This window comes from Triturus cristatus, chromosome 10 (assembly GCF_964204655.1).
Source record: "Triturus cristatus chromosome 10, aTriCri1.1, whole genome shotgun sequence".
In the NCBI taxonomy this organism is placed as follows: domain Eukaryota; kingdom Metazoa; phylum Chordata; class Amphibia; order Caudata; family Salamandridae; genus Triturus; species Triturus cristatus.
In genome coordinates, this window is record NC_140593.1 from 66,818,549 (window position 1) to 66,839,379 (window position 20,831).

At 52.8% G+C, this 20,831-nt stretch overlaps 1 protein-coding gene across 2 annotated transcripts in view; it reads right to left on the minus strand.

Moving 5' to 3' along the window:
• RFTN1 (raftlin, lipid raft linker 1) overlaps positions 1 to 20,175 on the minus strand; it is a 442,525-nt gene extending 422,350 nt beyond the window's left edge. Inside the window, exon 1 of one of the 2 annotated variants that reach the window (XM_085630441.1) lies at positions 18,211 to 20,175. The gene's annotated coding sequence lies outside the window, so the exon portion shown is untranslated. The remainder of the gene's footprint in view (positions 1 to 18,210) is intronic. The other variant, XM_085630442.1, reaches the window with a different exon arrangement.
• Positions 20,176 to 20,831: the final 656 nt, after the last annotated feature.

The following is a 20,831-nucleotide window of genomic DNA, read 5'->3' on the forward strand; positions in this document are numbered from 1 at the left end:
AGATTGCCACATCTGAGGCCCGATGAACCCCCCAGAACTGGCACGCTCATGGAAACACGCAGAATGCACAGGAGCTGGTGCAGTCTGTCATTGGCACCGCCCTCCCACCCCGGAAGTAGAAGAAATGCATGGGTGGAGCCTCCTGCTCTCTGCACGGGGCAACACTGAGGAAATCCCTCTCAGAAAAGACCTGAAACATCCAAGAATATCCCAGAGTATGTGGAGTTCAGGAAGGAAGTAAAGATGACGCAACACCACACAGAGGCGTCAACAGGACCAGTGGCCCCCACACGGAGGGTGAAAAGCGTTACAACAAACAAATGATGGACGGAATGCTGACAATGCAGACATTCTCCCCCAGTCAAGAGATCTGGGTTAAATCCATCGTTCTTTTGCCCACTACGCCACCCCAGTTCAGACATGGCCATATGCAAATCAGTCTTGACCCTGTGCCTCATGGGAACAGTCCAGCCCGAACTGCCAAGCCATGTCTTCCCTGGACCGGAATCAAGCATCCTAGGACCGGTTTCTGGCTATCAGCCGTCATCAGCCAGGATAGCTTGACTCCAGTGGCGTAGTGAGCACGGGTCCCACGTCTGGGAATACCCATCCCACTTAGGACGAAAAGCGTTACAACAAACAAATGATGGACGGAATGCTGACAATGCAGACATTCTCCCCCAGTCAAGAGATCTGGGTTAAATCCATAGTTCTTTTGCCCACTACGCCACCCCAGTTCAGACATGGCCATATGCAAATCAGTCTTGACCCTGTGCCTCATGGGAACAGTCCAGCCCAAACTGCCAAGCCATGTCTTCCCTGGACCGGAATCAAGCATCCTAGGACCGGTTTCTAGCTATCAGCCGTCATCAGCCAGGATAGCTTGACTCCAGTGGCGTAGTGAGCACGGGTCCCACGTCTGGGAATACCCATCCCACTTAGGGCGAAAAGCGTTACAACAAACAAATGATGGACGGAATGCTGACAATGCAGACATTCTCCCCCAGTCAAGAGATCTGGGTTACACGGAGAGCATGGCCGCCAGAGGTCTCGGGAAGACACCGGGCGAAGGACCCACAGGTCCAGCAGACATGATGAGAAGCATACCTATCCCACAGGCTTCTCCAATCCACTCTGCACATAAGTGCGTGTACACAAAAGGTGACAGGTTAACAGTACCACTCCACTCATCACGTGACAGCAAAGTGCTCCCTGCAGAGGCCACACTGCAATTCAAGAGTCATCCAGCCAAGCACACCTGGAGGTGTACCGAGGTCCCCACCTGCTAAGATTAACACACACACACCACCCACACACACACACTCACACACACTAATATCAAGAGTCATCCAGCCAAGCACACCTGGAGGTGTACCAAGGTCCCCACCTGCTAAGATTAACACACACACATAAACACACACATACAAACACACACACACCCCATACACACTGAATTCAAGAGTCATCCGGCCAAGCACACCTGGAGGTGTACCAAGGTCCCCATCTGCTAAGATTAACACACACACACCACACACACACACATTCACACACACTAATATCAAGAGTCATCCAGCCAAGCACACCTGGAGGTGTACCAAGGTCCCCATCTGCTAAGATTAACACACACACACCACCCACACACACACTCACACACACTAATATCAAGAGTCAACCAGCCAAGCACACCTGGAGGTGTACCAAGGTCCCCATCTGCTAAGAGTAACACACACACACCACCCACACACACACTCACACACACTAATATCAAGAGTCAACCAGCCAAGCACACCTGGAGGTGTACCAAGGTCCCCATCTGCTAAGAGTAAGACACACACACCACCCACACACACACTCACACACACTAATATCAAGAGTCAACCAGCCAAGCACACCTGGAGGTGTACCAAGGTCCCCATCTGCTAAGAGTAACACACACACACCACCCACACACACACTCACACACACTAATATCAAGAGTCATCCAGCCAAGCACACCTGGAGGTGTACCAAGGTCCCCACCTGCTAAGATTAACACACATATATAAACACACACATACAAACACACACACACACCCATACACACTGCAATTCAAGAGTCATCCAGCCAAGCACACCTGGAGGTGTACCACGATCCACATAAACACACACACCCATACACACTGCAATTCAAGAGTCATCCAGCCAGGCATACCTGGAGGTGTACCAAGGTCCCCATCTGCTAAGAGTAACACACACACACCACCCCCCCCACACACACTAATATCAAGAGTCATCCAGCCAAGCACACCTGGAGGTGTACCAAGGTCCCCATCTGCTAAGAGTAAAACACACACACCACCCACACACACAATCACACACACTAATATCAAGAGTCATCCAGCCAAGCACATCTGGAGGTGTACCAAGGTCCCCATCTGTTATGAGTCACACACACACACCACCCACACACACACTCACACACACTAATATCAAGAGTCATCCAGCCAAGCACGCCTGGAGGTGTACCAAGGTCCCCACCTGCTAAGATTAACACACATATATAAACACAAACATACAAACACACACACACACCCATACACACTGCAATTCAAGAGTCATCCAGCCAAGCACGCCTGGAGGTGTACCAAGATCCACATAAACACACACACCCATACACACTGCAATTCAAGAGTCATCCAGCCAAGCACACCTGGAGGTGTACCAAGATCCACATAAACACACACACCCATACACACTGCAATTCAAGAGTCATCCAGCCAGGCACACCTGGAGGTGTACCAAGGTCCCCATCTGCTAAGAGTAACACACACACACCACCCACACACACACTCACACACACTAATATCAAGAGTCATCCAGCCAGGCACACCTGGAGGTGTACCAAGGTCCCCATCTGCTAAGAGTAACACACACACCACCCACACACACACTCACACACACTAATATCAAGAGTCATCCAGCCAAGCACACCTGGAGGTGTACCAAGGTCCCCATCTGCTAAGAGTAAGACACACACACCACCCACACACACACTCATACACACTAATATCAAGAGTCATCCAGCCAAGCACACCTGGAGGTGTACCAAGGTCCCCATCTGTTAAGAGTAACACACACACACCACCCACACACACACTCACACACACTAATATCAAGAGTCATCCAGCCAAGCACACCTGGAGGTGTACCAAGGTCCCCATCTGCCAAGAGTAACACACACATATATATATAAACACACACACCCATACACACTGCAATTCAAGAGTCATCCAGCCAAGCACACCTGGAGGTGTACCAAGGTCCCAATCGGCTAAGAGTAACACACATATATAAACACACATACAAACACACACACACCCATACACACTGCAGATCAAGTCATCCAGCTAAGCACACCTGGAGGTATACCAAGGTCCCCATCTGCTAAGAGTAACACACATATATAAACACACAAATACAAAAACACACACCCATACACAGTGCAATTCAAGAGTCATCCAGCCAAGCACACCTGGAGGTGTACCAAGGTCCCCATCTGCTAAGAGTAACACACACATATAAACACACATACAAACATACACACACCCATACACACTGCAAATCAAGAGTCATCCAGCCAAGCACGCCTGGAGGTGTACCAAGATCCACATAAACACACACACCCATACACACTGCAATTCAAGAGTCATCCAGCCAAGCACACCTGGAGCTGTACCAAGGTCTCAATATCAAATGGAGAGTGGATCACAGGTCCTGAAAGAACCAGGGTTAGCAACAACAGGACAGAGTACTGTTAAGAAACCCTCAATAACGTGTTAATTTTCAGGTGGAATTTAGCGGTATGTTCGATTATCCGCTATTTGTTTGACCGCGTGACAGCATCATCATCGGGTTAATGAGTGCTTCCTCCACCCGGAGGTAATTCCTCTGGTTTTTTCAGTTGTGATCAGAGAACCGTGTTGGGTGTTTAGTGAAGTGCTATAAAGTGAGTGAGAATGTGTTTTTCAATTAAAAAGCTCGTAAAACCAGTTTGTAATTTTAATGGAACTGGGTTCGAGTTGAATTTAAAACGCTTATCGTGCACAAAACAGACTATTTAGGGTCTGGTGCACTATAAAAATGTGTCCAAAAAATAGGTCGACATGTTTCAGCCTTATCTCATGCCCATGAGGGTCATATAGGCTTTCATCAGGACCCTAGTGTATGTATAGGAGACTCTATTGTTCAAAAGATCTCCCTCGTGAAAGAGGTGAGTAATGTTCTTCACCAGCCAATCTTTTGTCGATTTGAACCTTAATAATTCGATTGGAGGGTTACATCTGGTAGGGTAAGCTGTGCCCGCTCTCTTCGGCGGCAACAAGCGACTTGTTCTGTCACTGCTTCTCTCCACCCGGTGTTCAGAACAAGTCGCTTGTTGCCGCCGAAGAGAGCGGGCACAGCTTGCCCTACCAGATGTAACCCTCCAATCGAATTATTAAGGTTTAAATCGACAAAAGATTGGCTGGTGAAGAACATTTCTCACCTCTTTCACGAGGGAGATCTTTTGAACAATAGAGTCTCCTATACATACACTAGGGTCCTGATGAAAGCCTATATGACCCTCATGGGCATGAGATAAGGCTGAAACATGTCGACCTATTTTTTGGACACATTTTTATAGTGCACCAGACCCTAAATAGTCTGTTTTGTGCACGATAAGCGTTTTAAATTCAACTCGAACCCAGTTCCATTAAAATTACAAACTGGTTTTACGAGCTTTTTAATTGAAAAACACATTCTCACTCACTTTATAACACTTCACTAAACACCCAACACGGTTTTCTGATCACAACTGAAAAAACCAGAGGAATTACCTCCGGGTGGAGGAAGCACTCATTAACCCGATGATGATGCTGTCACGCTGTCAAACAAATAGCAGATAATCGAACATACCGCTAAATTCCACCTGGAAATTAACACGTGATTGTTAGACCTGGCCCTCGTAACATAGCCAGACCCGACCCCTGCACCTCACACCAGCCCCCGAGCCCACGGCCTAGCCGATCCTTCCCACCAGAACACACACACCCGACCCGGACTTCCCCGTCCGTGGCCTTCCTCCTTTCAGCCACACCGGGCCTGCGTGCCCACTTCATGCACCAAGATGGCCGCCCGGCCCCAGCGCAACCCTGGCCTAGAGGCGCCACTCCGGCTGGAGGACATCGCGCTCCCCTTGGGATAAGAAAGGGAGGAGCAGTTTCCATCACACCTCTGCGCTTCCCTGGGAAGGTGGGTTTCGATCGACCCGCCGGCCTCCCCGAGGGCTGGCTCCACGCCTGCTGGGTGTCTGGGACTCCTTCCGCCCCGGCCCTGAAAGGATCAAAGGACAATGGCAGGAAACCCCAACAAGCGACCCCCAGGTGACAAGACCCCTGCCTGCACAGACTCCGGACATCAAAGAGGAGTCGCCCTATAACAAGGGGTGCTCTGGGACTGTCCGGCAGATTTCACCTTGGAAACACCTGAGCCCTGCTGAGTGACTCGCGGCTCCCTGAAGATCGTAAGACCTCCGAACTTGTGCTTGAGCCCTGCTGAGTGACTCGCGGCTCCCTGAAGATCGTAAGACCTCCGAACTTGTGCTTGAGCCCTGCTGAGTGACTCGCGGCTCCCTGAAGATCGTAAGACCTCCGAACTCGTACCGGAGCCCTGCTGAGTGACTCGCGGCTCCCGCAGACTCTCTTGGTCCCGCCAGACCCCACGAGGACAAACGTACCCCCCAGCTCGAGGATTGGGAGCTGTGCGCCGGGTACGCTCCTGCATCTGATCCATATCCCCAAAGACTGTCCCGCTACCTCCTACCCCCCCTCCAAGACTTTGTGAACCAGCGCTCCACTTGTATATATTTGCCTTGCTGATCATAAAGATCCTACAACTCCGATCTGATAAAGATTTATTCTTAAGAACTCCCGGTGTGGTGTCTCTTTGTCGTGTGGTGCCGAGTGTACGATCCTAGATACGAGATTTCTCCCCTGAGGAGTCTCCCGCCAGTGCCCGGCTACGATACCTCGAGGGTGGGTCTCAGGACAGTCAGGGCCCCCTCCTGGCCCCTCTGAGGTCGCCTTCTAACAGTGATTGAGGGTTTCTTAACAGTACTCTGTACTGTTGTTGCTAACCCTGGTTCTTTCAGGACCTGTGATCCACTCTCCATTTGATATTGAAACGTTTGAGGCAAAGAAGCTGAGTGGGTCATAACCCCTTCTTTCTCCCTCCTCCTTGATTTAAATAGGTGTACCAAGGTCCCCATCTGCTAAGAGTAACACACACACATAAACACACACATACAAACACACACACCCATACACAGTGCAATTTAAGAGTCATCAAGCCAAGCACGCCTGGAGGTGTACTAAGGTCCCCATCGGCTAAGAGTAACACACATATATAAACACACATACAAACACACACACACCCATACACACTGCAAATCAAGAGTCATCCAGCTAAGCACACCTGGAGGTGTACCAAGGTACCCATTTGCTAAGAGTAAAACACACACATAAACACACACACCCATACACACTGAAATTCAAGTCTTTCAGCCAAGCACACCTGGAGGTGTAGCAAGATGACCATCTGCTAAGAGTAACACACACATATACACACATACACACACACACACCTTCTTTTTTGCCAATATCCTTTACACTTTTTGCCTAGATCCTTACTGCATGTTTATGGGCTTGTTGTGTGGCTTCAAACTTCACTTCTTTTAAGCTCCTTGTAATAAGGACTCTGGAAACCAATCAAAAGCGAGCTTGCTCTGATCTAGACCATTGCAGGACAGAGAGTACAAGAAGGGGCGGGTCATCCTTCCTTGTAGGCCCCCTGACATTTTAATGCATTGCCAATCACCAAAACAAAGAATGGACTTTAGGCAAAGTGGTAGCCATCTTGGAATTTCATTTATTTCCAGTGTATGTGTGTACAAACCAAAAGCTGTCACCTTTGCTCAAGGACCAAGAAGAAGCCCGCCCTAAGAAGGAGTATGAGGAGAGAAGGTGAGGAGGTCAACAAAAGAGCAGAGTTTCAATGGTCAATGCTCCTGCACATGGTCAACAATGAGACTAAATCTGAGTGGACATCCATGAAGAATCTGTCTCTCAGGCACAGAGTTCCCTAGCCTGGCAATGCTCCTCCCAAAGCAGGCGACTTGGAGGAGGCACAAGCCACAGATCTTTGCCGCCTCACTGGGGCATGTGGGACCAACAGTTTGGTCAAAACGCTTGGCCTGGGCATATGCAGGATTGACAGCAGGCTCGCACTGGAAGTTGTCGAGGTGCGTGTTAAATTCATCCATGTTAACAACACTGGTGTGCCCTCCTTGTCATTACGGTTCCTCTGGTACCTACCGCCTTGATACTGGAGTCACCATCGACCTACACAAGGTGCACTGTGTCATTGGGTGGAAGCCTTTCACCGGAGGGCGGATTCTTCCACCAACCAGTACTGGGATGTGGGCGGGAGCTTCCTGTTTCAACCTGCTGGGCTGATCAGGAAGGGGTGGTCCAGCGCAGAGAGTGAACCTCTCTCCTGGCCTGGCACCCGCACAGCACTACAAGGGCCCCATGATGCTGACGTGTTGTGCTAACCTGTTTTCCTCGATGGCCAGGCCAACCCCAGCCGGCAGCCATGACACTGACGCGAGGAGTGGCCTTCCGGTTAAGAACACACTTGCATGGTGTCAGGGAAAGCGCAGGACGGCGTCAGGTGAAGGTGGTCCAGATGCCAGGATGGTGAGTCTTTGAGGATTTCTAAAGCCCATTTCTGAACCCAGGGCTTCTAGTTCCAAAACAAGGGTCGACCGGCCTGCACGTCCGCGTGGCCTGCCGGGGCCTCAGTGAAGTGGCCCCTGGTTGAGAGGCCTCGGGCACCACTGCCTGGCACTCAAGACGTGTGGGTTCTTGTTGTTTGGGACCCATTTCAGCTCCAGATGAAGGACGGGCGACTCAGTCTCTTATGGTTGTGAGGGTGAATCCACCAGGCTCCTAAAGTGGTTCTTGTCCATGGAAGGCGTGACGTCACTGTGGAGTAGAAAGATGGGCAATACTGATGGGCCGTCAAGGAGGGGCTCCAATCGGAGGGCAGGGGCGCCCTTGGGAAGGAGTGGCATATGACGTCAGATCTGGGAGGGAGGGCCGTGCTTTAGGAACACAAACACTGTGCAGGAAGCTGTGATGCTCTGCTCCTGTTTTTGTGTTTGTGGACTTTGCTTTTCTGCCCTTCGGGCGGCCCTGCATGGCTGTGCTGGACAGGAGGGACTCTCAGTGTGTACCCCACCTGTGGGGCGGGGTGAATAGTGCTGGGACACAGGCCTCGCCTGTATTTCTGAGGTCCACTGACACCCTCATGGATAAACCAGTCAGGCCCCCCATATCTGCTGCTGTACCTTCAAGCAGGGTGTGGAGGCCTAGAGAACTAATGCACCCACTCCAGGGATCCGCGTTAGACCTCAGCGTTACAGGGTCAGCCCCCAGGCTGCTCAGTCAGTCTTTCATCCTTCTGGGGTTGATAAGTAGCAATAAGCATCTATTCTTCAGCGCCAAAAGCTGAAAAGTGCATTTTACAAGTTATGATTTGATGGGAGGAGCCGGCCTTGGAGGCCCTGCTACTGTGTCCTGCTTGGAAGAACAGGAGGGGCTTTGGCCACGATTGAGGGGCGCACCCCCGACTGTGAGGACCTGATCAAGGACAGAGGACTGAGACTGAAGTGAAGAAGTGAAGGAGAGATGCCGAGCAGGAGGCTTAAAGACCTGTCGCCCACCCCAGGGATTCAGAAAACAAGGGATCCTTGCAGACATATTTAAACCATAAATTCCGAAGTATGATGACACAGAATTCAGCAAAAAGAAAAAATCTGATCTTTGGAACACAATGTCCTAGCAACCCGATACACATTGGTTTACGTACATTAATTAGCACTTTCACTATCTCGTCGGCCATTACGTGCTCCGAAGAGTGATCGCCGTCGTCTAGCCCACACACAGGGACGCTGGCCCTCTATGCCTTCTTGAGTCACTCTTTTTCTCAGTATAGTCCAGGCACGTGTGTGTGTGTGTGCGTGCGTGTGTGTGTATCGACTATCGACCCATTTTTCTCTAGTCTCTAAAGTTAGCCTGTGTTCAGCCTGGTTTGCCATTGCCCCCCCCCCCTGTGTTTTCCCGAGCCCTCTCTGCAGAGAGCTGCAGCCCCCTTCCTTCCTTCCTGGCTGGGAGTGAGAGGCCGAGATCTCAGGAAACGGGAGTTCGGTGCGAGGCAGCAAGCGGGCCCTTATCTCACACGGTGTGGAATGTGTTTATCAAAGAGGCCCACCGACTGCAGGGACCCCCCTACAAAGGAGAGCTGGGCACTTACACAGGCACGTCCATCCCCCGACACTCACACAGGCGCATCCCTCACCCTGCACTCACACAGGCACAACCCACACTAACACAGGCACGTCCATCCCCCGACACTCACACAGGCGCATCCCACACCCTGCACTCACACAGACAAATCCCACACTAACACAGGCACGTCCATCCCCGACACTCACACAGGCGCATCCCACACCCTGCACTCACACAGGCACAACCGACAACCCACACTTACACAGGCACGTCCATCCCCCGGCACTCACACAGGCGCATCCCACACCCTGCACTCACACAGGCACAACCCACAACCCACACTTACACAGGCACGTCCATCCCCTGACACTCATAGAGGCACATCCCACACCCTGCACTCACACAGGCACAACCCACACTAACACAGGCACGTCCATCCCCCGACACTCATACAGGCATATCCCACACCCTGCACTCACGCAGGCACAACCCACTCTTACACAGACACATTCATCCCCAACACTCACAAAGGCACATCCCACAGGCACAGCCCACATTTACACAGGCACGCCCATCCCCTGACACTCACACAGGCACATCCCACACCCTGCACTCACGCAGGCACATCCCACACCCTGCACTCATGCAGGCATAACCCACTCTTACACAGACACATTTATCCCCAACACTCACACAGGCACATCCCACAGGCACAGCCCACACTTACACAGGCACGCCCATCCCCTGACACTCACACAGGCACATCCCACACCCTGCACTCACGCAGGCACATCCCACCCCCTGCACTAACGCAGACACAGCCCACTCTTACACAGACACATTCATCCCCAACACTCACACAGGCACATCCCACACCCTGCACTCACACAGGCGCAACCCACACTTACACAGACACATTTATCCCCCGACGCTCACACAGACACACCCTGCACTCACACAGACACGTCCATCCCCTGACACTCACACAGGCACATCCGACACCCTGCACTCACAAAGGCACATCCCATACCCTGCACTCACACAGACAAATCCCACACTTACACAGACACGTCCATCCCCCCAACACTCACACAGGCACATCCCACACCCTGCACTCATACAGGCGCAACCCACACTTACACAGACACATTTATCCCCCGACACTCACACAGACACACCCTGCACTCACGCAGACACGTCCATTTCCTGACACTCACACAGGCACACCCGACACCCTGCACTCACACAGACACGTCCATCCCCTGACACTCACACAGACACCTCCGATACCTTGCACCTACACAGGCACATCCCACACTTACTCAGGCTCAACCACCCCGACACTAACAAACGTACATCCAACACTTACACAGACTCACACACCCTGACACTCACAAAGGCACATTCCACACCCTACACTCACACAGGAATATCCCACACTTACACAGGCACGTCCATCCCCTGACACTCACAGAGTCGCATCCTACACTTATCCAGGCTCAACCACCCCAACACTCGCAAAGGCACATCCCACTCCCTGAACTCACACAGACACATCCCATACCTTGCACTCACAGCCCCACTCCACACTTACTCAGGCTTATCCACCCAACACTCAAACAGACAAATCCCACACTTACACAGACACGTCCATCCTCCGACACTCACAGAGGCACATCCCACACTTACACAGGCTCAACCACCCCTACACTCACATAGGCTCATTCCACACCATACACTCACGCAGGCACATCCAACACCCTGCACTCACACAGACACATCCCACACTTACAGAGGCACGTCCATCCCACCTACACTCACACAGGCACATCCCACACTTACACAGGCACGTCCATCCCACCTACACTCACACAGGCACATCCCACACTTACATAGGCACGTGCATCCCCTGAAACACAGACACAACCCATACTTACTCAGGCTTACCCACCTGACACTCACACAGACATGTCCCATACCTTGCACTCACAGCCCCACTTCACACTTACTCAGGCTTAACCACCCAACACTCACACAGACGCATCCCTACTCGGCAATTCCACAAGCTCGTCCATGGTTCAGCACTCACACAGACGCATCCCACACCCTAAACTCACAATGATTCACCCCACATATGCATAGGCACACTGTTTACACTATACTCACACAGAAATGCCACTCACCTTGCAGTCACACGGGTACAGCCTCCACACTGCACCGATACAGACACACCCCACAACCTGGAATAACACAGGAACATACTTTATCTGACATTCTCATAGATACACCTAGTGCTTCATTTGCAACAAAATTATTGACAGGGCTTAGTCGGGAGGCCACTGTAGCTCGCTTCACCCATTGCCCCTGCCAGCGCTGCCAATAGAAGAACCAACACAACTACTAATCATCACACTCCTACAAGAGGGACAATCGGACTATTCCATGTCCCTAAAGATACGAGAATGGCTCGGGCGGCAGGTATTCGACATTTTTACTGTATACTGAATCAATGAATAACTGTTTTTGTGCTCATCTCTAAACTAGACTGAGAGCGCCACCATGTGGCGGACTGTCAGAAGCATCATGATGACAATTAAGTTCCGATGCCGAGCATCAGAAACCACCGGCTCAAATTAAACATTGGTTACACAGGCACACTGTTCAACCCAGGGCCGGACTGGGAACCAAAACCGGCCCTGGCAAAGTGCTCGGCCAGATCCCCGGGGGGTTGAGGGTGCGGCCGAGCTGTTTGCCAGGGCCGGTTTCCGCCGATTTTGTTATAGGGGCCAGTGCTGCAAACACAGCCCTGTAACAAAAACGGCCCCCAGAGGCCCAAAATCAGCCGCCATCCTGGCGGCCCACCGAGGAAACGCCCGGTGTCCGCTACGGCTAGTCCGGCCCTGGTTCAACCTGAATGTATACAGGTACACTCTTTACAATACATACACACTAGCACAGCCCTCAACATGGAGTAACACAGGCACATTCTTCAGCCAGCACTCACAGACACATCTCACACTTACTTAGGTCTACCCACCCAACACTCACAAAGGCACATCCCACACCTTGACACTCACACAGGCACGTTCCACACTCACACAGGCACGTTCCACACTTACACAGGCATGTCCATCCACCACACTCACATAGACACATCCCAAAACGTACACAGGCGCGTACATCCCCAAACACTCACACAGGCACATCCCACTCATGCACAGGCACGTCCATTCCCCGACACTCACACAGGCACATCACACACTTACGCAGGCCAGTCCATCCCGAAACTCACACAGACACATCCCACACATACATAGGTCTATTCACACGACACTCACACAGGTACACACTCACCCTGGACTAACACAGGCACAATCTTTATCCATCACTTAGGGACACCTCACTTAGGGACACCTCAGAGCTGACCATACATACACAGAGACAATGTCCACACTGCATGTACACAAACACACCTCACACTACAGTCACACAGACACATTGGTCACCCCTCACACACTGTCCTCTCTCCCTATATCTCGGCTCTCCAAGTCAAGCTCCAGAGGGGAGGGGGGCCTCCTTGCATCCAGCACGGGGGGGGGGGGGTGCTGCAGCTTTTCAGTAATCATTGCAAACTCCCCCAGGGAGCGCCAGAGTAGCCAGAGCCAGCCAATGGGGTGTGAGCGCTCTCTCGCGCGCCCTCCTCCTTCACACCACCAAGCACTGCGACCCACGACACGATAAGAGCGCCTTTCTTGCCCAAAGCACTTCCCACATGGGCTCACAACAAGTGCACAATCCTGTACACCAAGCACGCCTCTGTGGGGCCATGTCGCACCTGTCTCATATTGGCTTTGGCGCCCCGCGATGGGGAATGAATCATGAATGGAGTCGCGATACAGTGGGACACAGTTAAAGAGGCTCACCGTGACCCCAACATTCACACCCACACACCGCCAGACGGAAACTCACACAGGCACAGCACACACCCCAAACTCACACAGCCATACTCCCCAACCCCCGCAGAGCCTTCACACAGACACACCGCCAGGCATAAACTCACACAGGCACAGCACACACCCCAAACTTACACAGCCATACTCCCCAACCCCGCAGAGCCTTCACAAAGACACACTGCCAGGCGTAAACTCACACAGGCACAGCACACACCCCAAACTTACACAGCCATACTCCCCAACCCCGCAGAGCCTTCACACAGACACACTGCCAGGTATAAACTCACACAGGCACAGCACACACCCCAAACTTACACAGCCATACTCCCCAACCCCGCAGAGCCTTCACACAGACACACTGCCAGGCGTAAACTCACACAGGCACAGCACACACCCCAAACTTACACAGCCATACTCCCCAACCCCGCAGAGCCTTCACACAGACACACTGCCAGGTATAAACTCACACAGGCACAGCACACACCCCAAACTTACACAGCCATACTCCCCAACCCCCGCAGAGCCTTCACACAGACACACTGCCAGGCGTAAACTCACACAGGCACAGCACACACCCCAAACTTACACAGCCATACTCCCCAACCCCCGCAGAGCCTTCACACAGACACACTGCCAGGCATAAACTCGCACAGGCACAGCACACACCCCAAACTTACACAGCCATACTCCCCAACCCCCGCAGAGCCTTCACACAGACACACTGCCAGGTATAAACTCACACAGGCACAGCACACACCCCAAACTTACACAGCCATACTCCCCAACCCCGCAGAGCCTTCACACAGACACACTGCCAGGTATAAACTCACACAGGCACAGCACACACCCCAAACTTACACAGCCACACTCCCCAACCCCCGCAGAGCCTTCACACAGACACACTGCCAGGCATAAACTCACACAGGCACAGCACACACCCCAAACTTACACAGCCATACTCCCCAACCCCCGCAGAGCCTTCACACAGACACACTGCCAGGCGTAAACTCACACAGGCACAGCACACACCCCAAACTTACACAGCCATACTCCCCAACGCCCGCAGAGCCTTCACACAGACACACTGCCAGGCATAAACTCGCACAGGCACAGCACACACCCCAAACTTACACAGCCATACTCCCCAACCCCCGCAGAGCCTTCACACAGACACACTGCCATGCATAAACTCACACAGGCACAGCACACACCCCAAACTCACACAGCCATACTCCCCAACCCCCGCAGAGCCTTCACACAGACACACTGCCAGGCGTGAACTCACACAGGCACAGCACACACCTTATACTCACACAGGCACACTTCCCAACCCCGCGGTACACCCACACAGACACACTGCCAGATGAAAACTCACACAGGCACAGCACACACCTTATACTCACACAGGCACACTTCCCAACCCCGCGATACACCCACACTGCCAGATGAAAACGCACACAGGCACAGCAGACACCGTATGCTCACACAGGCACACTTCCCAACCCCGCGATACACCCACACAGACACACTGCCCAACGGAAACTCACACACGCACAGCAGACACCGTATGCTCACACAGGCACACTTCCCAACTCCGCAATACACCCACACAGACACACTGCCAGGCGTGAACTCACACAGGCACAGCACACACCATATACTCACAAATGGCACACTTCCCAACCCCACAGTACACCCACACAGACACACTGCCCGACAGAAACTCACACACGCACAGCAGACAACTATGCTCACACAGGCACACTTCCCATCCCCGCGGTACACCCACACAGACACACTGCTCGACGGAAACTCACACACGCACAGCAGACACCGTATGCTCACATAGGCACATTTCCCAACCCCGCAATACACCCACACAGACACACTGCCAGGCGTGAACTCACACAGGCACAGCACACACCTTATACTCACACAGGCACACTTCCCAACCCCGCAGTACACCCACACAGACACACTGCCCGACGGAATCTCACACAGGCACACCACCAAACGCACACTCATGCAGACACTCCGCCCACTGTGCACGCACAAGCACACTGCTTACCCTACACTCACACTGGCACACACCATTCACCTACACTAATACAGGCACACTATCCACCCCACATTCACACAGATGCACCCCCTACCCTATACTCACACATGCATACTGCCCAGCACACCCTAGTCTAATATGCCTACACCCTCACCCTACACTTGCACAGGCCACGCACGCTACACTTACATTAACACATCGCTCCCCTATGTTGAAACAGGCACAGCTAACCCTACATTCAGGGCACAAGTCGAGGGTACACGCAGGTGCACAGCACCCACCCACTATTCTCGCAGGGTGGACACCGTCCACCCTGCCAAAAAGTTGGGTCCCACAGAAACATGCTGGAATTATGCTGGTGTAATTTTCAGACATTGGGACACATTCAGCAGCGCCCGCGCGCAGTCTGCTTTCCATTCCCAGCAGCAACGTGCGGGTAGCGATGGGGGCTTTTTTCTACACCTCCAGCTGGGCCACAGATAAAGGCGGAAGTTAAGGGGTCATCCGGCCTCCTCTTGATCGAGTATCCTGACTGGAGGTGCCCTGGAACCTTACACTTAAATGTAAATGCAAACGAGGGGAAACAAAGGCGCTCAGCTTGTTATCTCTTCACAGGTACTTAAGAGAGGCAGCTTTTGACTCGGTTTAGTCCCGGTATATAAGTGCGTGCGCTGTAAGGATGTTAGCTGTGCTGATCTGTCCCAGTATTTGCACAAATAACAATTTAAATAGCTCTATTTTATTTATTTTATAGCGCTACGCATTCGAATGCAGGGTGTCAGAGCTCTTAATGTAACGTGCACATTATACATTGCCAACAAATCATGTACGTGTGTAAGTCAATGTACAGGATGTGTTACATAGGACAGTGAGGGTTACAAGGTGTAGGAGTCGCATGTCCACATCTCACTGTGCTACACTAGAAGGATTACACTCTATGAACTGCAGGAAACCAAAGGATCTCTGTTCAAAGCACTAATCCACTTACCCATCGACATCAAATACAAATCTGTCACCTGCGTGTTACATAGTGTGCTTTGCGGGAGACACATTAACCTTCTGTACTACTTTTGTTCAAATCTGGGACTGCACAAAAGTGTTTATCTCCAGCGTTATCTCACCATGATTACTGTTCCGTGAGATTTACTGGGCACCTCTGCAGCAGGGGCCTTCACCGCACAAAATATTGAAAATACAGACTTTGCAACCAGTTCAGCCGAACAGATCTCCTACCACGCCCCTCCTGGTTGCCAATTTCTTTGTGGCAGGTTTTTTTTTTTTTTAATGAATTATTTGAGGCCCAGATTTTTTCTCGGCATTGTGCCACTTTTTGGCACAACCCCGGCGCCAAATCCAGTTTGTTAAATCTCATAATGCGCTTAAATGTACTCATGATACACCTGATAATCATATGGAGGAGGGCTTAATATCTGATGTCACTTCTTGTGATGTCACTTCCAGTGAGGTCGCTTCCTGTGATGCCACTGCAATGAGGTCATGCGCTGGGATGGCATGTGTCAGGATTTCCCTTGCATACTGCCTGACCTGGTTAGCCCCCCCACTTCTTTTTTTAGGACTTGTGCCCTGCCTCCACTCACACGATCATGTTACTCACCTGCCCCTATATTGTACGAATTCCAGTGCCTTTAACAGAAGCATCCATTATTTGGGGAGAGGAGTTGGTCTAAGGCTAGGGCGGTTGACCTCGAATCTGTGGAAATGGGTTTGAGTCTCGGCAATGACGCTGCACGTCCTGTGATTCTGGGCAAATCACTTATTCTCCCCGTGCCTAACAAAAAAGAATGTGTCCTCATGTAATGCAACTGGTGCTATGTAAAGCGCTCTGATGCCAGATACCTTCGGGTCAAGTTCGCGCTATATAAAACTCCGTAAAAAAAAAAAAAAAAATTGATTTGCCTATAGCTCCAAAGAATCCAGTTCATATATCCAGAATCGCACGTGCAGGTATTGGCCCCTCCCAGCGCAGCGCCCCCGTCAGACAGTGATGCTGACTGAGAAAAGTGTCTGTGGGGGTGGGGCTTACATTATTTCAAGTTCGTAAGATAGCGCGGAGGGTCAATGTACGTGCTGCGCGTCAATGAGCACGCTTAGCAGGGCCGACTCGGCCTTTCCTTCTTCTCTGGAACAGAAACTGGAAACAGAAGAGGAAGTGCTGGGAAGACGGGCGACGAAATAAAAGGGAAAGAGCAGGGGGCAAACTAGGAGAAACGAGGGGCGAAAATATACCTGTGTGGCAAAAAACAGGCGCCGAACAAAGTGGAAGGATGGGGGCTGAAAGGGGTGAAGAAAATGACTGAACGATAAAAGAGGGCGACAGAGGGGGAGAACCTGTGAGAGGAAGGGGAGAAATCAGTGGAAAAGGAAGAACGAAAGGGGCGGGGGGGTTGGGGGGGGGGGCGTGAGAAACCAGCGGAGAACGAGAGAAAATAAAAGGAGATGAGAAAGAAAAGGGGTTGAAACCAGCGAAGAGATGAATTGGAGTGAGTGAGCAAGAGGAGAGAACGACGGGCCAATGGGGAGGGAGGGAGACGGTGTAGAGAGAGAGAGAAAGAGCGCGCGACAGAAAGAGGTGGCTGTAGGCATGAATGAGCGAAAGAAACCCAAAGGGAATAAAATAAAAATAATAGTGCATTATGGTAGAGTGAGCTCAGGTGACCAGTCAGTCGCCCCCCCCCCCCCCCTCCCGGCCAAGTTTTATCCGCACCCTGCACCATTTCTGGGGCACACTTTGGATGGGCAGCAGCCTGGCGTGTCTCCCTAAAACCCCTGCCCCTCGTGCAGCCACACCCTCCCCCCCATCCCGACCACGTACCTGTTCTCTGCCCTCCGCGGTTCTGGGGTGTTCAAGGCAGTCTCCGGGCGCACATCATATACAGGCTGGGCGGGAACTCGGGGTGCGCCTTTCTTGGGGGTGAAATCTTGCTTCCGGGGTGCACCCTCGTTTTACAGGTGAACTTTTACCCCTGAAATGGGCGCTCTTATATCGGGGGGTGCACTCTGTCTCCTGGGGTGCACTTTCGTCCCTTGGTTCCGTCTCCTCCTGGGATCCTCTTGTAATATGGGGAGGGGGTGCACGTTTATTCCTGGGGTGCACTCTTAATTCTGGGGTTGCATTCTAGCTCATATTGACCTGAGGTGCCGTCTCCTTCTAGTGCTGCTCTACTATCTTGGGGGGTTCTCTTTTTCTCAGGCGCACTCTTGTTCCGGGGTGCTCTACTGTCCAACTGGTACCCCCTTGTTACCGACGGCGCACTTTTGCTGCTGGTCGGCACCCTGCTCTGGAAGAGCCCTCTATCAGCTGTCGGTGCCTCTTGTTAGCGACGGCGCACTTCTGTCCCTGGTGCACTATTACAGCCGTCGGAGCCTCTTGTTACCGAAGGCGCACTTCTGTCCCTGGTGCACTATTACAGCCGTCGGAGCCTCTTGTTAGCGACGGCGCACTTCTGTCCCTGGTGCACTATTACAGCTGTCGGTGCCTCTTGTTACCGAAGGCACACTTTTGCTGCTGACTGGCACTCTGTTCTGGAGGAGCACTCTTACAGCTGTCGGTGCCTCTTGTTAGCGACGGCGCACTTCTGTCCCTGGTGCACTATTACAGCTGTCGGTGCCTCTTGTTAGCGACGGCGCACTTCTGTCCCTGGTGCACTATTACAGCTGTCGGAGCCTCTTGTTACCGACGGTGCACTTCTGTCCCTGGTGCACTTTTGCTGCTGACCGGCACCCTGCTCTGGAGGAGCCCTCTTACAGCTGTCGGAACCTCTTGTTACCGACGGTGCACTTCTGTCCCTGGTGCACTTTTGCTGCTAGCCGCCACCCTGCTCTGGAGGAGCCCTCTTACAGCGGTCTGTGCCTCTTGTTACCGAAGGGGCACTTCCGTACCTGATGGACTTTTTTCTGCTCTCAGGCAACCTGTTCCGGACGAGCACTCTTAACTGTCGGTACCTCTTGTTACCGAAGGCGCACTTCTATCTCTGGTGCACTTTTGCTGCTGGCCGGCACTCTGCTCTGGAGGAGCCCACTTACAGCTATCGGTGCCTCTTGTTACCGAAGGCGCACTTCTGTCTCTGGTCTTTTGCTGCTGGCAGGCACCCTGCCGTGGAAGAGCACTCTTACAGCTGTCGGTGCCTCTTGTTACCGAGGAGTGTCCTTTTTATTGGAGGTGAACTTTGATTCCAGAGTTGATTCTGTCTCCTGAAGGTGCAGTCGTGCTTCGGGGGTGCACTCTTGTCACTGGCCGCGCGCCCTTGCTTCGGGGGTGCACTCCTGTCACTGGCCGCGCGCCCTTGCTTCGGGGGTGCACTCCTGTCACTGGCCGTGCGCCCGTGCTTCGGGGGTGCACTCCTGTCCCTAGAGTTGCATCCTTGCTTCCGGGGTGCACTTATGCTTCTTGGACGCACTCCTGCCTTAGGGGTCACTATTGCCTCAAGGGTCGCTCTCTTGTCCTGGGGAGATGATCGTGCTTCTGGGGGGACACTCACCCACACCCTGTCAGTAGGGGGGGCTCTTCTTCCGCCAGCCCCCACACACTCTTCCTCTGCTCTGAGCTCGGCACAAACTATGTTCCGAGCTGCTCGGTTACAAACCACATCCTCTGACAGCTCAGCCCCTCTGAGGGGCGAGGGGGGCCAGGGGGGCGGGGACGGGGACCGTCCCACGGCTCCCCCAGGGACAGACGCTGAGGCGGGAGATGGGGGGCAGTGTGAGGGTGTGGGACAGGAAAAGGGGGCAGCTGCTGGTTCAGGGTCTGATGCAGCTGGGTAGAGGAAACCCCTCTTACGGCCCTCGAGCCCCGCCCTCCCCCTGCACCCCTCCCCTGCCCCGCCCCTTCGCTTGCATCTCGCGCCCCGCTCCGCCTTCTCCGTCGTCTGTTCTCTCCTCCCACGTCTCATACCTTTCTCCGTCTTCACCTCTTTCCTTCTCCTGCATCTCTGCCTCTCCTGTCCATACCTCCCCCTGCACCCCTCTTCTTCTCATGTACCCCTTCCCCTCTCCTGCATCTCTGCCTCTCCTGTGAATACCACCTCCTGCACCCCTCCTTCTCATGCACCCCTTCCCCTCTCCTGTATCTCTGCCTCTCCTGTCCATACCTCCTCCTGCACCCCTCTCCTTCTCATGCACCCCTTCCCCTCTCCTGCATCTTTGCCTCTCCTGTCCATACCTCCCCCTGCACTCCTCTTCTTCTCATGTACCCCTTCCCCTCTCCTGCATCTCTGCCTCTCCTGTCCATACCTCCTCCTGCACCCCTCTCCTTCTCATGCGCCCCTTCCCCTCTCCTGCATATTTGTCTCTCCTGTCCATACCTCCTCCTGCACCCCTCTCCTTCTCATGCACCCCTTCCCCTCTCCTGCATCTCTGTCTCTCCTGTCCATACCTCCTCCTGCACCTATCTCCTCCTCTTGCATCCACTCCTCCTCCTGCACCTCTCGCCCTCTC